The sequence below is a fragment of the Lissotriton helveticus genome, chromosome 3_1 (genome assembly GCF_964261635.1).
Source record: "Lissotriton helveticus chromosome 3_1, aLisHel1.1, whole genome shotgun sequence".
In the NCBI taxonomy this organism is placed as follows: domain Eukaryota; kingdom Metazoa; phylum Chordata; class Amphibia; order Caudata; family Salamandridae; genus Lissotriton; species Lissotriton helveticus.
Genome location: NC_136061.1, coordinates 1,394,687,087 through 1,394,709,342, shown reverse-complemented (window position 1 = coordinate 1,394,709,342; position 22,256 = coordinate 1,394,687,087). Strand labels below are relative to the sequence as shown.

At 43.5% G+C, this 22,256-nt stretch overlaps 1 protein-coding gene across 1 annotated transcript in view; it reads left to right on the top strand.

The window, feature by feature from the left end:
- Window positions 1–22,256, top strand: part of LOC144824255 (adenylate cyclase type 5-like) — an 883,805-nt gene that overhangs the window by 714,690 nt on the left and 146,859 nt on the right. The gene's annotated exons all lie outside the window — the stretch shown is intronic.

The window sequence follows — 22,256 nt, the reverse complement described above, 5'->3', positions numbered from 1 at the left end:
CAGGTCGCATGCAATGACGCTGCGGACTACACACCTCCTCAGTGGCAGCGGGGGTTGACACCAGTCTCTACAGTATATTATTTACAGCCACTCTCAGCTTTGATCTTGGACTCCCAAGGGCCACATTATGTAAAGGGAGCACTTCCCCTGTTTGTGTTGTGGCACAGCTTTAACTAGGTAAGCCGGGTGCAAACATAGTGCCCACACTCCCAGCGCTTACTCCACTTTGCGCCTATAACACTTACATACCAAGGAAACTCATGAGACAGATTTGTGGGAAAGCAGTGGTGCAGGTTTATTTTGCACAACAAGTAGCAATAAGGTGGGTCATCTTATGGGCGATCCAATGCAGCAGCCCCTCGCTGACCCGTATGCCTAATGAGCCATTCTTGCACGGCGAGTCGATGCTCTGACGGTGCAGTCCATTATCACTTTCTTTCGTTCACTCCCGCCCCCCCTGTCAGGGCGGAGCGATGAGGCACACCCCCGGTCGGTTCAGGCCCCCCGACCGCCCGAAGGACTAACGGGGCGCCGACTCTGTTTCCTGGAACCCCCTCGGCTCCAGGTTCTTGGCTCAGGCACCCCTACCGTGCCAGGCAGAGGTATTGACTGTATCCTTCTGCCGCAGAGGTACCCCTCCTGTCCATCTGCTTCCAGATCGCCCTGTGACTCCGCCTGCAACATAAAACAGACCGTTAACAGTTCCAAACATGCCTGCCGCTCTGCCGCTGGGTCTGGGTCAGGGAGGGAACAGCGCAGAGCAGCCAGGAACGCGACGGCAGGAAAGACCGAGCCTCGCTGCCGCGCTATTTTAAAAAACCCTTTAGGGCCGCCCCTCCCACCCGGTGACCCGCGCCCATTGGACGCGCATGAAAGGGGGCGGCCAGGAGCTGACGTGCACCGTTTTGCTCGCGCGGAATGTGGGACTAAGATGCTGTCTCGCTTAGAGCCCCTTCGCGTCGCGCGGCCAGCGGCATAGTGCCCACACTCCCAGCGCTTACTCCACTTTGCGCCTATAACACTTACATACCAAGGAAACTCATGAGACAGATTTGTGGGAAAGCAGTGGTGCAGGTTTATTTTGCACAACAAGAAGCAATAAGGTGGGTCATCTTACGGGCGATCCAATGCAGCAGCCCCTCGCTGACCTGCATGCCTAATGAGCCATTCTTGCACGGCGAGTCGATGCTCTGGCGGTGCAGTCCATTATCACTTTCTTTCGTTCACTCCCGCCCCCCCTGTCAGGGCGGAGCGATGAGGCACACCCCCGGTCGGTTCAGGCCCCCCGACCGCCCGAAGGACTAACGGGGCGCCAACGCTGTTTCCTGGAACCCCCTCGGCTCCAGGTTCTTGGCTCAGGCACCCCTACCGTGCCAGGCAGAGGTATTGACTGTATCCTTCTGCCGCAGAGGTACCCCTCCTGTCCATCTGCTTCCAGATCGCCCTGTACTCCGCCACAGCTCTGGAGGAGGCCCCCGTCGATGACAGAGCCCCCCCACCCACGTAGCTACTTCGCCTCGCTGTTCCGTACTACTTGTACATCCAGGAGGGATATGTTCACCCCCAGTCCAGACAAGCGTTCCACCTATCCCCATTACGTATTTGGGTGGCTCTTAGCTCGAGCTCCCTTCGCCTGCCCAACTTCATAGGGGCACTGTCAACTCCAGCGTTCTAATATTTATGATCACCCCAGTTGGACATTTAACACTCAGGAATACGCTTTCTTGTTCTTCACAGACATTGTCCCAGTATGGCATGCCACCTTCAATTGAACTTGGTTTCTCTTGTAACCTGCCCCTTGTCACTTCCCCCTTCTGTAGTGCACAGTAGGCTACCTCATGTATTTTGTTTACCTAGTGGCGTTATACAATCCCTGCACGTCACATACGGGATCTATTACAGAGGCATCATTCGCCTTGAACCCATCATTCCCGTCGTGACCCCTTGATTTAAGCCTTAAATAATAATCCTCCTGGAGAAGTAGATCATCGTGCGCACCCAAGATACCCAAAATACCAACCGTACTGTACTTATTGGAGTATGGAACAAAACAGGATTCGGCTGTCACATCGGCCAAACCTGGGGTACTAACAAGACCTAATCCTCAAACTATAACCCCACCATGTTGGTCTGTAATTTCACCATGTTTCAATTCGACTTGTCCGACCCCTTTAATTTTAGTATTTCAGCCCCAAACCTACCATATTTATAAGGACATGCTTGCAGCTGACAATCCCTTTCATGCCAATTTTCCAGCATATAGCTAATAGGGGCATAAACTGCTGGGTCTTGCTGTAGGTATTATTAATGTCGACATTTGTGTTGAAGGCATTATGTGCGTGAAATTACAGCCAGAGCGGGGGTTGACACCAGTCTCTACAGTATATTATTTACAGCCACTCTCAGCTTTGATCTTGGACTCCCAAGGGCCACATTATGTAAAGGGAGCACTTCCCCTGTTTGTGTTGTGGCACAGCTTTAACTAGGTAAGCCGGGTGCAAACAGAGACAGTGTCCTATTACATATAGAGCCAGATGTACGACTGGAAAAATGCTTTTTCAAATGTGCAGAATGTGATTCGGTAACTTGTTACCGAATCGCATTTTGCATATGCGATTTTGTATTTTGAAGGGGCGTGTTTAGGGCGTCCCTTCCAAATACCGAAACGGTATGGTATGGTATTTATTACTGTTTTACCACTGAATTCCGGTCACAAACAATTTACCACCAATTTAAAACTGGTGGTAACCAATTTGTAAAGGGGTCTCCAAGGGACCACTTCCCTTTTGAGAATATAAATAATAATATTTTATTTGATATTCTTTTTTATGAGCAGGCAGTGGTCCCACAAACCACTGCCTGCTCTTAAAAAAAATGAAACTTCAAGGTTCCATTGTTTTCCTTTTAAACACAAACCGTTTTCCCTTATGAATAGTGGGCTGCATTAAAAAAAAAAAAAAGATTGCGGTATTAAACAGCAATCACAGACATGGTGGTCTGCTGACCTCAGGGGGCACCATCCCTGTGATGGCTGTGATCCCTAATGGGCCGCAAACTGCGACCTACCTCATTAATATTCATGCAGTAGGTCAGTTTGCGACCCACAAAGAATCCCTCAATGTAGCTCAATGAGTTTCATACATTAGGAATACCGATTTCCTCATTGCAATTCAGAGGAAATTGGCGTTCCCACTATTTATACATCTGGCCCACATGGAGCGGCCTCCAGGATATGCAGGCAGCACTGGGCCTGCTTTGCAAAGAGGGGCAGAGATTTCCATTCAGGTGGTTCAGTTATTGACTGATCCTGCCTGATGGGGGATGTCTTGGGGGGAATATCTGGGTCAGGCGGTATGTGGGCCCCAATTACAACCTTGTCAGAGGGTTCCTTCTAGGAATGAACTGACTGCAGCTTCTTTGCCTCTCTTCTCATGTCTCATGGCTGGGGGGCAGAGGCAAAGTGTTTCCCTCATTTTCAAATAAAGGAATACTCACTTGGGATCAGACCAGTGCTATATTTGTTTGTGGCATAATCTGCTACAGAGGGAGCCTCCAAATCCTCTACACCCCTTCTGTAATAGAAGAGTACCCTGGGGATGTGAAAAGACGAAAAAGCATGGCTGTTGTGCTCCTGCTCCACTTTATCCAGTACGCGTCAGGTCTCTGCTCAAAAACTAATAAATGCAAAAGGATATGATGGCAGCGCTGCGGTGAGGACTGAGAAGTGTCATCGTAATTAAATATTCTGAAACATTTGATGTCTTCCTTCCATTTAAAATATGGATCAGGAATACAGAACAAAGGAAACAAACAAACCCACAAACCAAAGGCCAGATGGGCACTATGCTCTGGAAAGGAGCTCAGAAGACTTCAAAGATGAAACAGGACCCTGCAGAAATTTAATATAAATAGAGGGAGAGAGAAGAGAGAGCAAGGGAGAAAAGTAAGGCCACCAAAGAAGAGAACGTAGGGTGTGGCAAAACAAGCAAGGTGCACGAATGAGAGAGGCCAGGTGGCAATTATACGGATAGCAAACTTAATCCACCAGTTCGCAATGTTTCCAGGCAAAGAATGGTTTTCCTTGTGGCCTATTATATTACCTGAAACAAATGAAAAAAGAGGACCCTTTGAATAACGAATGCATATAGGCAGATACATAATGTATACTAAAGGAACAAAAAACTGCCTTAAAGGATTATTGAGTGGAGTATCTCACTATATTACAGGATGCTTATCAAGTCATCCATGGAGTCTTAATTTGTATCTGCATGTCAGCCATAAAATAAGTGGGGGGGTTTTAAGAAAAGCGTGCAAAAATACATTTATGATATAACAAAGTAAAACGATTTTTTGTATCAAAAATATATATGATTTATCGTAAATAGCATCATACAAAAATACGTATACCTATACATCTCTAAGTGCAAAACATAAGCAATCCTGGATTAATTCTTCTCACAACAATCACGTGTGGCTTAGCGCGATGCAGTGATTGTTGCTAAATCTGGACTTTGAAGGAAAACTGTAGTATTCATGCCCATTCAATCATTGACCTCTTCACTCTAATAATACATTAGTAGTATTCATCAAGCAGTTTGGACTGGACTGTTGTTTTTGGAACAAGACCAAGGCTGATTTGCATAAGGCTGCTTCCTGTCTGTGGTGGCATGTTGGGCAAGAAAATGAAGCAGGCCCAGAGTAATTACCAGTGGCTGAGATTGCTTCAAGAGCCTACCTGTCACTGTTTTGTTTTCCTCAGTATTCTTTCTGCGTCTGTTTATTTTTGTTAATGACGATTGAATCCAAGCAAATAATTACTGTAGTGCCAGGAAGTGGTTTGTCTCTGAGTTGTGCTTTGAAAAGCAGGACCTGTTATAACCACTAGGCACGCATTGATATGATTAGCATGCCAGTGGCAACCTGAGTCCACCTCCAGGGGCTCTCTCAACAAACTGACTTTGTTTCTGTCAGTGCCAGTGAGGCATTAATAAAAACATGAAGTAATGAATGGGAGAAATAGCAACTTCATTTCTGAGCAATGACACTTGCCTAGTAGTTGTTTCAATTATTCACAGAGTAGTTCTAAAGACCAACCCCCTATTCCTTCTTGCTACACTCATGGCAATAGCTCTAGCACCATTCACTGCAAATTACTAAGTCAAACCTAAAAAAGAACAAAGGTCTAATAAGTCTGCTCTACACAGGGACTGCACTTGTGAGACTTGATTGTGCTGGAAAACCAAAAATGCAAGACTATTTGGGACACCTGTGGAGAAAAAAACACAGAAGTAGTAACAGCTTCAATACTCTTGGGGCCTATTCACACAGATACATTACATGTAAGTAAATCTACATGTGTAAATGTAATACTACACATGGTAGTAAATACATTACTTATGGCTATTTGCCATTTTTGAGTGGAAATTTACTATAAAGTGTAAACTTACATGTTCTCCCCCCCTGAAACAGGGAGTGGAGCCACAGTTGCAAGTGTAAAGTTACTACTAGTAACCTTTCCCATGTGGGCAGAGTTCTCGACCACAGTGGCGGAGATCTCTCTATAGTAAAGTTTAGGGAAAAGGTATAACATGAATTAAACTTTTTTTTTTTTAAATCTACAAATATTTATATGTTTTATATTATTGTAAAATATTTTTGGACATTTATTGACCAAAAGATGCTACCGCACTATTTACTTAAATGTAGTAAAATTAATGATGATACGTTCTTAAGTTTTATGAAAAATCCCATTCAAAGTATAATGTTTATATTTATTTTGTATTCTAAAATAGTTATGTATAGAATTAATGTTGAAATAAAAATTTATTAAAATATTTTATGATAAAATATTAATTTTTTATCTAAATATATTTTTTCACATTAAATCAAGTTTATCAATATTTTGAAAAAGTCAATCAATTAATTTATTTGAGCATTGTTTCCTTAGAGGATTCTATGTTAAGTCCCTAGCTTGGAGTGTGTTGCAGTACCAATATTTGTGTGGTGCTTGAGTTACTCCAGGTCTGAGCTGGAGTACATTTACTGCAGTTTTTATTTTAATTTTTTGGCTGTAGTCACGTTAGAAATGCAGTTTGTAATTAGCAATGGGTGTTTGTGTGTGGGTGTCTAAACCTTTCCACGGTTCTCCCTATAACCTTCCATACACCTCCCTAAACCCCTCCCATTTAGAAGTAGATTTTCCCCATTTTCCAGCCACTCCCCAGGTTCATCCCATATTTACTACCAAGGGGGCGATTACGATACCATTTGGAAGGCCTCCAAATCTGATTTGGGTTTGCCGAATCTAATTCGGAACCCTTGTTTCCGACCGAATCGTACTCAGTTCCCAATGACCGATTACGGTGCCCGGAAACCGTTAGAGCTGTCTGAATCGGTTCTGAAAGGCATTCAGACAGATCAAGCCTTTCGGAGCCAAATCGTACAGCTACATGCACACGGTTTCTGAGCGGGCAATTACGATGATCCTTTCGGACAGCCGTTCCGATTCAGTTTGCTCGAAACAAAACGGCTGTCGGTATCTGGCTTTGGGGGGTCCTTAGCATGCCCCCCTTCACCCAGGGACTTCCAACTCAGGCCTGTGGGTGTACCCAATGGACCCCCCTTTACAACCATGCATAGTGTGGCAGGCATCATGGGGGGCCTGCCACAGGGTGCATGATTTTCCCCAGCCTCCCCTTTCTCCAATGGGAGCCTGTGTTCTCGTTCGGAACACAGGCTTCCATTGAAGTCAATGGGAGTCTGACCGAATCGTATCTGAAAGCATCTGGATGCATCCAAATCACTCTGTTGGACTCCCCCGATCTGAGTCGTTCGGAAAGCATTCCGTAACCGAATCATTCAGAATGCTTTCCGGACAAGATCGTAATCGGCCCCTAATTAATAAACTTTCATGTTTGAGGATTTCACCTAAGAAAATATAGGGAGCTGGAGATTTCCACCTGTAGGTTTGTAACTTGCATTTTATAGTAAGTAAATAGAACTAGAGTAGTACTACTCTGTGTGCAGTAAAATTCTGTTTGTGAATAAGGTCCAATGTGTTCTATATTCTAACATAAAAACCTGGTCAAAATCTGCCAGACAAGAGTGATCGAAAGAGAAAATGTTAACCTCCATTGAAAGATAGAGGTTGATTACCCTAATTATTGATGGGGAAAAATAGCAATGGTTGTCTCTGATAGCTAGTTCACAGTTGCATGGTGTGATATTAGCCATTTGTTGAGTTTGAGCTGGGATTTGTGCATCACTGTTATAGCTGGAGATTAGGGTTTATACTCTGACAGCAACCAGGCTGAGCTAGTGGGGTAGAATCAAAGGTTTGTCGAAAGCCATTCTTTCTCATGAAGGGGCACAAAAGTGCTTTGTGGACGCTAAGAACCCTACACTGTAGGAGTGCCTTAGACAGAAGAGTGTGTCTGTCATATGGTTGCCTATATGGGTAGTGTAGATGTAATGCACGGAGTACTTGATATGTAAAAAATTAAGTGACAGGGCCCTCATCAGGAAGCCACTGGAGCCTAACCCGCCCATTGCCCCTGTTAGTGCTACCAATAACAGTACCAAACCATCACACTCATACAAGTGTGGCAGTTCAGACTATTCCAGGCCCCCAAAGCTATAAAAGATTAGAAAGAGCGGCAAGTATTAGTCATCTTTAATGTATATCGGATTATTAAAGAACTGTTGTTGTGCACACTATAAATCAGAAAACAGCCCACCATGTAGCAGACTGTCTTAAGTTCCAGTACTGCCAATTACGTGCCGATGCCGAGCACCGGAAACCACCTGCTCAAATTAAGCAAGGCATGCATGAGGACCAGAGTTGTGCTTGTATCATGTTTCATCCGCTGCACCTATGCATGAACTTGAAGCAAAAATAACTTAGAACTAGGATGCTAGGCAAGTGGTCATGAAGGTATTGTTGCAAGTCGTCATGTGCATGGTCATGTCAAAGGTCACCCAAGGGTCATGAAAGTATTGTTGCAAGTCGTCATGTGCATGATCATGGCAAATGGCACCCAAGTGGGGCTGCAACCAGTTCTGTAACCAAACAGTCATGCAAACAACCATGCATGTGTACACCAACCAATTGTTATTGCAATCTAAGTGGTACCAGTAAATACTAACAGGCATCTGGCAATATTATAAGGAGCTAACCCAGAAGCAACAGAAGCCAACTTTAGATGGCACTGTTAACCCTCCTGGTAATGCTATATGGAACAAACATCATAAGCGACTGAAGTCCAACCTGTAAAAGTACTGTGAACCCACCAGAAGCTCAACATTTATAGTCACTGTTCAGTAACTAGGAATACTATGGGGCATATTACCAACCTACAGCGATATTTCTCGCTAAATAGGGTTAGCGGTAATATTTTTATCGCCGTCCTTCACCTGTTTTTATCGCTGAGATAACTTGCTATTAGCAAGGTTTATCTCAAAAGCGATAAAAATCAGGCGAAATGCGTGAATATCGCTGTCAATACAGCGATATTCACGCATTAGCGTGACAATGCTCTTAGCCATGTTATCCACCTCCCATTGGATAACATAGCTAAGAACTGGTCAGGGCAGGCGTTAGTTTTTGGAGATATTCGCGCTTAGCGCGAATATTTCCAAAACTACGCCTGTGTTGATCATAGGCGATAGCGATGTCAGCGACTGTTTTCAGTCGCTAACATTTTGGCACGCCCACTTTGCATGTCATTAGCGATAAATATCGCAGACATGCAAAGTGGGCCCCAAAATGCTCGCTATCGCCTACAAGCTGTCGCTAACTGGTGTTAGCGACAGCTTGGTAATTGGGCGAGAAACTTATCGCCGCTTTGGCGGGAAAAAGTCCCGCTAAAGCGGCGATAAGGGCCCTTGGTATTATGCCCCTAAATGAAGTCTGCCCAGGAGGGATAGAATGCTGGCACCTAAAGATAATGACCATGAGGGAGTGCTATATGATGCTAACAATGAGGAACTGTGCCTCCACCCTGGAGACATTGTTAAGCAACTAGTCAATAACATATGGAGTGACATAGGCAACTCCTAGGACTGGGCATTGAGTGGTCTATTCACAAACTGAATTTATAGTATATTTATTAATACTGCAATAGTACCATTAACCTACTACAAAATGCTATTCACTAACCGATATGCAGAGGTCTCTGGAATACCTATTAATAAATAGAAGGAGTTAAGTGAGGAGAAAGGATGGGTTTTGGGAGAGTTAAGGAGGTGTTTAGGGAGGGACATGCACCTGATAGAGATCGCAGGTCACCCGGCCAAATAATTTCACCATACACGTACCAGGCCCATATACTTGTTTCAATTTATCATGTACCTTGATCGGGTGACCTTATACTCTCTACTACCAGTAACCCTGGTTCCTTCCTATTTATTTCTATTTTACCCGACTTACCAATCCACCGTTACAGGTACCTATGTCCACAACGGATCAGGGAGCTGGCTGTAAAAGGAAAGGCAGGCAAAATACAACACCGACTTTTATTTCTTCTGTATTCATCAAATAACCACAGACTACTGGGAAGTTTTAAAAGTTTATCTTAGAAATCAGATTCTGAGAGCATACAATTTACAACGAGAAGACAGTCTATAATCAGAATAACGAAGAGCACATAACCATATGAAAAGAAAACTAAGGCAACCATTTATGAGTCTATAGGAAAGTAATAACAAAGTGATATGCTAAATAGATTTCTGGAATAGAACACGAACTAGAGTTTTGCTGTTTGGAAAATACTTCAAGAAAAAGAATATGGAAATCCCATACATCTATAGGAGGGGAAAAGTGGAACACGCTATAGTTCTAGCATCATTACTTCAAAATCAGAGTGCAGGAGAAAATTATATACCACATCTAAGATTCATAAACAGTATGGAGAGAATGTGCTCTAAAGGTAGGGAAACAAAGGGACATGCTAAGGAAAATATACTGTATGACTTTTATAGTAGGTTGCGGAAAGCATGGAAAATTAACGTATGCCAAAGAATGTCTTTATTAAAGCAAAGACAGAAAATAGAGAGTGCAGTATAGAGTTCTTAGTACCATATATTTACCTAGAATGGTGTGCAGACCAACCCTGGCCATGTGTCAGTTAAGGACAGGAAATACCCCAAGGAAGGACAGTCATCTATGGGACAGCAGGTGCAGAAAGGACACCCCAGGACAGGACAGGAAAACCAGATTAGGATCAGGACAGGACCACCAAGGCACGACCAGCACCCGCAGTTTGGAAGCAACGCCTGCGCTTCACCCTCTCTGCAGCTATCAGTCTGAACCCCGATCGGGTTAGCGAACTCCCCAGCAAAGTGCTCCGCCAGCACTTAAGGTTTAGTAAAACCTTTAGAGTCTATGGTCAAAATTCGGACAGAGTGCTCCGCAGCGCTCTGTATTCAGTCACCTATTGAGTGCGTTGGGTCAGTGACAGGTCAGCTATTCAGACAAGTCGGACAATTTCTCTAGCTAAACCTAGGCTAGTTATACTGTTTTAGGGTCAGTGTACCACCCCCCAAATGTTGCAAGTATCAGAATCCCCAATTTCGATTGGTCCCCTAGTAGGATAGGCTAACACACCAATCACAATTTACGTCTACAAGCCGAGTTTTACATATTCTGGAACCGCCTATTGAATTTGGGGTTCACATGACCGATTCTACAGAATACAATAGGAAGAAATACATTTGTTTCTAATGTAACATATTTCAGCTTCTCCGGCTGGGTGAAGGTGCATCTTCCCAGGCACGTCTTGGCAGGGACCTTCAGTTGGCACCCTGTCAATGCCACCGGCAGAATACGGTCATGCGCAGAACATCATCTCAATATGGAGTCTTGAGCCTTGCATCAGACCCTCAATACCGCGGTACATGGAAAGTAAGCGAAAACAAATTAAAACATAGAAATAAATGAATTCACTGTATACTATGAGTAGCTACTTTATACTCCTTAAATTAAAAATCATACTATGGCATTATAGTTAGTGCAACAGACAAGAACACGAAAGCATCTGCGCAAGCTTCACCACGTTAGGACACAGACAGCCATTTTAGAGGCAAGTACGCATGCGCACATTTTCCCACCAGAACTGCAACTACGTCACGTCACGTGAGTGTGACTAACGCATGCGCCGAAGAAACCCATCAAGCGGCGGCCATTTTAGGGACACGGGTTATTTGTATTAGTAAACACATAGGCAAGCGTCACTACGACACTCAAATATAAGGATAAAGGAAAATTAGTAAGACGTGCAGGTTGAATTATAGGATTAAAATGTTATTCGAGGTTCTTGATGTCAAGCAAGTCGCGTAATATGCGAAATCTTGCTTCATCAATCCCCTCTTTGATGATATTTACTATCATCACAAACTAATGGAACCAGATGCCAACTTTTCTCACACTTTGTGCATTTCGATTTCTTCCAACACTCGATTTAATTTCTCTTTCACATCTTTATCAGGGTGAGAATTTTTCATCTTTTTGTAAATCTGATTATTTAAGTTTTCCAATTCAAGTTCATCCACACTCCGTTTCACACCTCTCTTATTCACAGCGTATTTCTTTGTGTGTTTGCGGCATTTGCAACAGACAAATATGAGAAATATGACGAAACCTATTACTCCAATTGGCATCAGTACCTTAAACAATAAACCTTTACCTAAATTAGCAAACCAATGACCTACAGCGGAGAGACCATCAGTAAGTCTCTTCCAGGCACTATCAACCTCCAGTGGTTTGAGTTCTTTTTCCAAATGTGTAATGTTCTTCACATATTTTTTAATTTGTACACTTTTGTCCGGTATGTAAGTGCAACAATGTTGCGCTTTCAACATCCGGCAGACTCCGCCCTCTTTTGCTAAGAAGGTGTCAAGCGCAAGTCTGTTCTGCAAAACCATTGATCTGATCGCAACCATTTCGGTATTGACCAACAGAAATCCATGAGCTGTGTCAGTAGACAACACATCCACTATTGTGGATAATTTGCAAATTCTGTGTGTGTTCAGAACCACTCCCACTCCAGGTATCAGTGCACTAAAAATACTACCCATTATTTCACCTACGCTTTCTCTTTTACTACGCACTAAGCCATTAGTGTTTTCATTGCTTCCAGCAATTTCCTTCACATGGTATATTTTCGGGAAGACAATGCCAAAATAGCAGCTTCCATACCAGGGATCCGGCAATTTGAAATAAGCCTTGTTTCCACATATATAATAAATTCCGGGAAACACAGGTTCTGACCCATTTTTGAAAGCCCAACCTCCAATTACCTTGTAATTGTGCTCACATTGACTGGAACCAATGAAAATGTTATTATAATAACTAGTCTTCTCGCGGTGAAGACAGAGTTTCCCTTTTCTTTCGAAATCCAGCAACAAAGCAGGACCACTCCCACCATTTGAGGTGCTTTCCATGTTTTCAGCCCATTTAGGAATTTTCTGTCTTTTATCATTTGCCTTTCTTTGGAAACTCTCCCTTCTTTTCTCTGCCATGTTTAGAAACATTTTTTCTTGTTCATGTAATGAACAGGTCAAGTTATCTCTGTGTGCTTCATTTAAGTCTATGGTACCTATAGTCAGAAAGAATTCTCCCATATAACGTGTAACGTCACTTTTAGTATGTACAGGATTCAGATTTCCACGTATTGGAAGTTCAGAAAATATCATGTCAGAGTTAGAGTAGTAGTACTGTAACGGTCCTCTTTTTTAAAATAAGCTAGCTAAAACACTACAGGAAATTCCATAAGTCAAAGTTAGGTGATGATAAGTCACGCCTTCAGCTACAGAAGTGGGTAGCTTCATGCAGACATAGCAGTCTTCTATTTCCATAGTTTCTACATAATGTACTAAAAGGTTAGCGAATACATTTAAATGAGTCTGGTTCTTAATTCCGTGATAATGTAGTCCTTCCTCATCTGGTGCTTCTAAGTCTGATCTTGTTTGTCTGAGTGCTTTTTCACGTCTTTCTATACTTCGTGTTGTCAGTTCTTCAATATCAGTAGTCACAGTCTGTGAAGAGTCAATATTAGTATTTTTGCTCACCATATAAGGAATGAAAACTGTTAGTCTTATCCAAATTATTAACACTATAGTTATGCTACATATACATACTCTGCAGCATGTTTTACAACAACTGCGTCTAGGCCTTCCATTCATATTTGAATCAGACATTTTCGTTCAGAAGAAGTTTTCAACCCCTCTTTGTAACTTTGCACAGGTAGCTTACACTGAGCAATTCAGGTTGGTTCGTCTTCTTCGGCAGAGTAATCAGGTGTCTGTTCTTCGTCACTTTCGTCAGTTATATCAAGATCCTCAAACTCCTCCAAGATCAAATATGTCCATTCAGGATCTTGATATTTCTCGTTCAGTCTTTTTATTCGGTCACTTCTTCTTTTGGAGCTTTCTCCCGCTTGTTCTGCTATACGGGAACTCTTTCATCTTTCCTCAAGTTTTTCTTCTACTGTTTTTAGTCTCAGTCTTAGTCTCTTAATGTATCTGGGCTCGATATTTTTCTTTTTCTTTAGTCTTTTAGCTGGCACTGTGTTTTGGCTTTCTTCTAATGCTCTTTTATTTTCATTTGCTTGTGGCACTTCTGATTCTTCCCTTCCTGTCTGACTAGTTCCAGGTCTTGTCTCTATTTCTTCTGCCTGGTCACTAAGCTGGCCTTGTTCAGGTGTATACTGGATTTGGCTTTTGGGCGTTTCTATTTCTGTGTCCTGAACACGTTCTTCTAGTTCTACCTGATCTTGTTCAAGCACTTCGATCCCTTGATTTTCTTCTGCTCGAACTTTTACACTAGTTCTGGTCTGTCCCTTTTCGAATTCAGGAGTTTGTGGAGGTGTGTCGATCACTTGCTCTGTCCCTGTCTGACCTTCTTCTTCCTCAGACTTGACGTGAATCTCAATAATCTGAGGATCTTCGCCTGTGCCTATCTCTTCTTCTCTATCCCACTCTCTATCTTCGTAGGTTTGACTTCTTGTTCTGATTGGGTCATTAGTCAGGTCGATTATGGGTATCCAATCATCTTGACTGGTGCTCGGTTGTTCGTCATCAGCTACTTCAGGACCAACGTCTGCAGACCCCTCAGCTGGACAACCTTCAGCGTCAGTTTTCTCATCTGGAATCACCTTCTGTGTATGGCTGGCATGGATCCACTTTGGAACGCCGGCACACTTCACCGCTGTCGTGGTCACCAGTATCACTTGGCGTTGTTTTTCCTACTTCGGTGCAAGGCAATTTGTACGAGTATGCTTCTTTATTACGACCCAATCGCCTGGAACCAATTTATGGACTGGAGTCGTTGGGTTTGCGAGGGCGTCTTCCCCAATCTGGCGAGAGATAGAACGCACTTGGTCACCCAGTTGCTTGCAGTACTCAAGTACTAAATCATCAGAAATGTTTAGCAGTTTATGTCCTGGTACCCATGCTTGTCTCATCACTCTTCCCATCAGGATCTCATGAGGGCTCAGGCCTGTTTTTCGGTCTGGAATACTTCTAAGTCCCATCAGAACAAGAGGCAAAGCATTTATCCAGTTCATGCCTGTAGATTCACACATCTTTCCTAGTCTCGATTTTATAGTGCCATTTATTTGCTCCACCACTCCAGAAGCCTCTGGACGATATGCACAGTGCAGCACCTGTGTGATCTTGAATGCTTTACAGAGTTGATCGATTATCTCATTCTGAAAATGTCCGCCTCTATCTGATTCAATAGTGACTGGAACCCCGAACCTAGGTATTAATTCTCGTAGTAACAATTTTGCTACAGTTATGGCGTCATTCTTTCTAGCAGGGTAGGCTTCCACCCATTTTGAAAACAGGCAGACAATGACAAGGACATATCTCATTCCCTCACAGCGAGGCAGTGTGATAAAGTCAATCTGTATTCTTCCAAAGGGACCTCCTGATTTTCCAATTTTTCCCAATTCGCCTACTGTTCTTTTCCCAGCGTTAAACTGCTGACATGTTAAGCACCTCTGGCAGAGTGACTCCGCTACCTTCCTGAACTTCGGATTGTACCATGTTTGTTTGAAAACCAGAACCATGGCGTCCCTACCAGTGTGTGAATCTCCATGTATCAGTCTGGCCATAGAAGCAAGCAGATGTCTAGGCAACACAGGCATACCATTTGGGCCCACAATGACACCATCCTCACTTCTCGGTCGACAACCAAGTTTCTTCCGTTTTTCCTTCTCTTTTGAAGGCACAGCATGCTGCCAATCTCTCAACTCTTCCCAAGTGGGCACCTCCTCAAACACCATAAGTTGGCAGCTGTTTCCAGGTCCTCCCAGTTTGACATTTACAGACATGTGATTCTTGGCACAATGTTGGGCCACTTCATCAGCAAATCTATTTCCCAAAGTTACATGGTCAATGCCAGATTTATGAGCAGCACATTTGACCACTGCCAATTTTTTTGGTAATTGGATTGCCTCCAGTAAATCTTGTACAACAGTGTTTCCCAAACTGTGGTCCGCGGACCCCCAGGGGTCCCTGACACATTCCCAGGGGGTCTGCAGACAGCAGTTTTAAAAGCACTGCAAAGTATCTTGTTTAATTAGCAGTTTTCAAAGAACAATAAAAGTGTCAGATAACGCCAGTGATTAATGTCCCTGCTGGAGAGAGGAGAGTTTTTTTCTGGTGGCAGCTTTGACTTATCCAATGTAGCACAGAAGGGTAACATGCCTACTGCAAGGAAGTGTACCATGAATTTTAAGAAACAGTATTTTATATGCATAGGTCAGTGGGTTACTGCTTTTGTCACAGGGATTCTTTTGTTACGCTGCAGTTCATAAGTGACAGTCGTAATCTAGCAAATAGACCTATAAACTGTCTTCAAAGAGCTGCTTGCAGACTGTAAGGTACAAGTTAGTTAATTATGTTTTTTTCCCAGTCTTTCATTATCCTGATGCTGCTAAAAAGGTTTCTTTGGGTGGAAATATATTTTTATTGTTAAAGTCATTGCTAACCATTGTGTTATTTTCTGAATCCTGGGTTTGTGCTTCTCCAGAACAAGCACTCTTTAAAAATGCTACCAGTATGGATGACATGTGAATTCTACACCTCGTAGTCCCCTTTGCCTTATGTAACATTTTCTATACACTGATTTACATGTATGATTCACTGTCTCTATATGTGTGTGATGTAAAGTGCTCTGACATCACTACAATGGTATGAGGGATGCTATAAAAAAGAAATAATCAATCAATCATTGCATTTGTAAAGCGCCCTACTCACCCGTGGGGGTCTCAAGGCGCCTGGGGGGGGGGGGGGGGGGGTCAGTTCTCAAAAAGCCAGCTCTTGAGCTGCCTTCTGAAGGAGAGGTGGTCCTGTGTGGCGCGCAGGTGGCTGGGGAGAGAGTTCCAGGTCTTCGCTGCCAGGTAGGAGAAGGATCTGCCCTGGCGGTGGCCCTGTGGATGCACGTGACAGAGCGGGGCTATGGAGAGATGAGAAGCACTGTTGGAGGGTGATAGTGGGGGAATCATTGAAGAACCCCCAGAAAGATTGTCGTATTCTGGTGCATAGTCAGGTCTTCATTTGCTATTTTTTAAAAGCTACTACAATTCAATATATAATGATATGTGCTGTAGACTGCACCATTGTTTCCCAAATTGCTTGGGGGGAGAGCTACCCTAAATCCCCTTTGTAGTGGTCAGGCTCACTCACTGCACTCAGTATGGGGACTGGTCTGAAATCATTTGCCAAGGGCTGCTTTGGGTTACCAGTCTGGCCCTGGCAGGAGCAGGCGCCTCGTACAGCGAAATAAAGCCAACCCTTGAAAAGTTAGTCACGGAGACGCAGCACCAACCTTCCCATTAACTTTTTTTGTGTTCTTGCAAATTCTTTCAATATAAAATACAACAGAAGTTACGAAGAGTTTCGTTAGCCTCCTTGGCTTAACAACACACTCCGCCACTTCAGAAACGCAGGGCTGCACCATATTAACAAGAATATGGTGCAGCCCTGCGTTTCCCCTGCGCTGGCTCTACACTTAACAGGGGAAGATTTTTTATGTACAGGAAGGTCCCCCTTCCTGCACATAAACAATCTTGAAGTATCGTTTTGTCACTTCTATGTGTGCTGCTTAATTCAGCACACATGAAAGTTATAAAATGGCATTTTGTTTTTAAAGATTGTTGAGGTGCAGGAATGGTCACCTTCCTGAAGATAAACAATCCAAGGCGTTTTGCAAAATCGAGTAGAAATGAAGCATTTCTCCTGTTAAGACCCGGTTGTCCCTGGTCTCAATTTTGGCTCGGCCTCCCATTTATGCTGCCCTTGTAAATAGGGGGCAGCGTCAAAATCAATGGGTGTTGCAGGGGAAATGCCCACGCAACACCCTTTGCCCACCCTTTAACGCTAAGCATTGGAGGAAAGGGAGTCTTATTTACAAGGCAGCGTTAAGCCACGTTAAGTGGCTTAATGCTGCCTTGTAAATAAGGCGAAGCCCCTATCCCCACGGGAACGCCGCAAAAAGTGATTTTCCGCGGTGATAGGGGCTTGTAAATATTTTCCTAAAATCATTAGTAATTCGAGTATTTGTTTTGTGTGCAAACGGGTGTTCATTTTTTTCGAATGAATCTTTTAATGTTTGAAATTTAAATCCTACAAATTGCTTGGGGGTCCCCGGCTTCCAGTGGTGACTCATTGGGGGTCCTCAGGAGTCAAAAGTTTGGGAACCACTGTTGTACAACCTTTCCATTTCTGATGGGAGTACCTGAAGAAGTCAGAAACTCCCTCTGTAGCCACAATTGGCCGAAGTCATGCACAACCCCATAACAGTACTGACTGTCAGTATATACTGTTATTCTTTTGTTTTTTCCAATTTTGCAGGCTCTTATTAATGCAATCAATTCGGCTACTTGTGCAGACTTTACTCCTAATAAACAGGATGCTTCTTTAATGCCGTCTACAGAGACTACAGCATATGCAGCACTTAGGCCTACAAGTTTGTGTCTCATACATGAGCCATCCACAAACAGCTCCTCATCTTCCACAGGCAAAGGCATTTCCTTAATGTCTGGGCGGGGTTTAGTACTGAATTCTGTCAGGTCAATGCAGTCATGCTCGTCCTCTCCCTTGGCTTCTGCAAGCATTGAGTCAGGGAGCAGGGTAGCTGGATTCAGAATGTTGCACCGAGTAATGACTACATTCGCAGCACCCGCGAGAATCCTCTCGTATTTAGTCAGCCGACTAGGGGTGAGATACTGAGTTTTAGTTCTGGTCAATAAAATCACAACTGCATGGGGAACATACACAGTTACAGGATGTCCCATAACAATGGATTCACTCTGTTCTAAACTCGTGCAAGTTGCAGCTACTGCTTTCAAACATCCGGGTAATCCAGCAGCCACTGGATCCAAAGTGGCAGAAAAATATGCCACTGGACGTCTAGTTAAACCATGCTCCTGAGTTAGGACTGACAGTGCACAATTATCTCGTGTGTCACAGAATAGTGCAAAATCCTTGGAATAGTCAGGCATCCCTAAAGCAGGGGCTGTACACAGACATTCTCGTAATTTAGTAAATGCTGTTAAGCCTTCATCATCCCATTCCACTGGGTCCTTTGCTCCTTTCTTTGTCATTTTTATCAAAGGCTTTGCCAGGACTGCAAATCTCACAATTCATTGCCTGCAGTAACCTACCACCCCAAGGAACATTCTGACTTCTTTCTGTGTACGGGGTAACTGCATTTTTCGATTTATCTTGACTCTCTCTGAGGTAACTTTTCTGATGCCTTTTTCTATTTGGTGCCCCAGATATTTCACTGACTTTGTACAGAACTGCAATTTGTCAGGGGACACTTTATGTCCTTTTTCACCTAGGTGATTCATTAAAGCAATGGTGTCAATAACACAATCTCTATGACTTTTAGACGCCACCAAAAGGTCGTCTATATATTGCACCAAAACAGATTTTCCAGGTAACACTAAAGTTTCAAGGCACTTTTTTAGAATCTGATTAAAGATAGAGGGGCTTTCTGTGTACCCTTGAGGGACACGATTCCAAACGTACACGTGACTGTCGAAAGCAAATGAGAAAAGAAATTTGCTGTCTGGATGCAATGGGATCGAAAAGAATGCATGACATAGGTCTATCACGGTGAACCACTCAGCATCCCAGGGAATCTGATACAGGATTACTGCAGGGTTTGGAACAATAGGGCAACATGGAACAACGAGTTTATTTACCTTTCTCAGGTCTTGCACTACCCTATACTTGCCACTAGGTTTCTTTATTCCAATAATGGGTGAATTACATGGGCTACTCATCACTTCTTGTATGATGTTTGCTTCTAGCAGTCTTTTTATTTCAATGGCAACTCCTGCTCTCACTTCTGCACTCATTTTGTATGGCTTGGTATTGGGATAAACTGCATTTTCTTTCATGGCTATTTTAATTGGGTCTACATTTGCCATTAATCCTACATCCTTTCCAGTAAAGTCCCATACTTCTGGTTTCACTGTCTTTTGGAGTTCTTCGGGTAAGTCTTGTATAGTCATTTGTTTAATTTAAAAGTCTGGTCTAATTAACATTAATTTGTATATGCCATCCTCGTCTGGGGTTTGAATTTCGACGCCCTTTGGTGTGCAAAAGATGGTGCAGTTCATTTTGCACAACAAATCACGTCCCAGTAAGTTTACTGGACTGGTATCAAAAACTACAAATTTATGCATTTCTTTGAAATTCCCTATTGTGATCTCCATGGGCTCAGTAACTGGGGTACTAATCAATTGATTAGACACGCCCACTACTTGGATTGCCTCTCCCGAGAGGGGTAGGTTTGGAACGTCTGCTGTTCTCACAGTAGAACGGGTAGCACCAGTGTCCAATAGAAAGGTGACATCATTTCCATCAACCTTTCCTTCAATGTATGGCCCTGACTGGTCTACCGGCAAGGAGGCGCCAAGTACACACTCCTTGTCCTCCCCTCTCAGGCCCCGTCAGTATTGGTCGTCACAGAGAAAAGTATCATTCAACAGAAACTGCGAAGTTGCTGTATTTCTATTCTCATTGCCTCCCCAGATCTCTATGTCATCACCGTGTGGTGATTTTCCCTTATAATTTGGTTTTGGCGCTCGGGGCAATTGACTTGCCTTTACCTGATGCTGGGTCTTTCTTGGTTTTTCATTCTGCGTCTGTGGAGTTAAATCAGGGGTTTGGGTATTATCATGCTGTAAATATGGACACTCGTCTCTCCAGTGCCCAATTTCTCCACACTGGTGGCAGGGAAATTTCTTTTTAGCCTCTTCTCTGCTTATTTTTACCTTTGGCTTCCCACCACCCCCTGAGCCTTGATTTTGGGTATTCTTATTCATCTTATTCAATTGCTTTTCCTGTTGTTCTGCTAGCTTCACTTGTGCCCACATAACCTTTTCCTTTAGGGCCTTTCGCTTATCTGCCATCTCGTCCTCACAGTACTTTGCGTACCGTAAGACCTCATCCATTTTCTTAGACTGCCAACAAATGTTATTGTCTTTGATCCACTGGCAAATTTCGGGTCTTAAACCATTTACAAACCTGTAAATGAAGTGGGTCATATCCTTCATCTCGATGTTATCTATACCACTGTAAGTTTTGAACACCTGTAACAGTCTTTCATAAAAGGAGTGCACAGACTCATCCCTTTCCTGCGTGGTTCTATCTATTTTGGTCCAATCAGTTTCCTATGCAGGCACCTTCTTTTTCAGGTGTAACATGACCTGATCATATTTTCTCATCACTTCATCAGAGGGAGCACCTGTTACAGGGTCCCTGGTATACTCTTTGTTGGGCCAATCAATGGCAACCTTGCATTCGGTCCATAAATCCACAGGAACCACAATGTCGAAAAGCCCATCCAGGTCTTTCCACAAGCACTTTTGCACCTTTACAAACCTTTCCACCTGCCTGTACCAGTCCACAGGCTTTTCTCGTAATTTGGGAAAGTCATTGGTAAAGGACACAATATCCTGTCTAGACCATGGAACGTGCACGTATTTTCCACCTGGCACTTCACGCATAGGGTAAACTGTTCAGGTTTGTCAGCTTCCTTTAGAACGAACTCAGAAGACGTCTGTTTAGATCTGGCCTCATCTTTCTTCTTTGCCCACCTGGCTTTCCACTTTTCTACGTCTCCCCATTTTTGAAACACAGTCAATAATTCTTTGACCTGCGCCTTTTTCCCTGACACATTCATATTTTCCAGATCTTTTTCTGAAAAATCAGCTCTATAGGGTTTCTGCAGTGGCTTTGATTTTGAAATATCTATTCCCATACTAGCTGCAGTGTCTGTTAATTTTTCAATGAGCACTCTGGTATTCCGGGTAAAACTCTTGCCGATAAACAGCAACTCTTCTTCAGAATAGGTATTTAATCTGTCTAAACCTACATTTCCTGCCAATAGTTCTTCCATTTCTACTCTCAGCTTGAAGATATCTAAAGGTTTCGACTGAGGAGTTTGTTTTTTTAATTCTCGACTCCATCTTTCAATCTCTTCAGGAGTCACCAATGTGACACTCTTGGTACCCGAAGTCTTTTCCATTTGAATCTCTCTCGTATTGAAAGGATTATGTCTTTTTTGTAACCTTTTTCCTGCACCCGTATGGGCAGATCCATTAGCGAGACCTCAGACTCACATTCACTGGTCTGGTCATCCACGATTAAGGGCTCTGGTCTTGGCTGTGCTACGACTGGAGTGATAACTGGAGTCTTTGGACTTCCCTGTCTATCCCCATACAGCGGAACCACGGGTCCAATAGTTACCGGGATTGTCAAGGCTTCAGGACTTGTATTTAACTGGGAGATTTTCTGAATTATCTCGGCTCTCAGCTTAGCTAGAACCTCTCGTTCCCTGTCCTCCAATATCCTGTCTAAGGAATTGTCATGTAATACCTGCGGGGTCAAAGTTGGGGCATAACTCGGGGCAGTGGGATGTGTCTCACTTGGTCCCTCACCATAATTAGGTTTTGGGAACAAACTTCCTGTGCCTAGGGATCTTGGTTCCTCCTCAGACGGGGGTCTTGAGAACGGAATTCCTGACGTTGAGGGCCTTGCCTCACCTTCGTAGGGAGGTCTAGAGCAGAAGTCTCTTTCTATCGAATATCTTGACTCCCCACTAAATGGTGTTCTTTGACAGATATCTCTAGTACCTAGGGGTCCTAAACTCTCATTATACGGAGGTATTTGACAACCCTCTCCTACACTTACTGATCTGGCCTCTTCCCGGGGAGGAGGTCTCCGAGAATTATCCC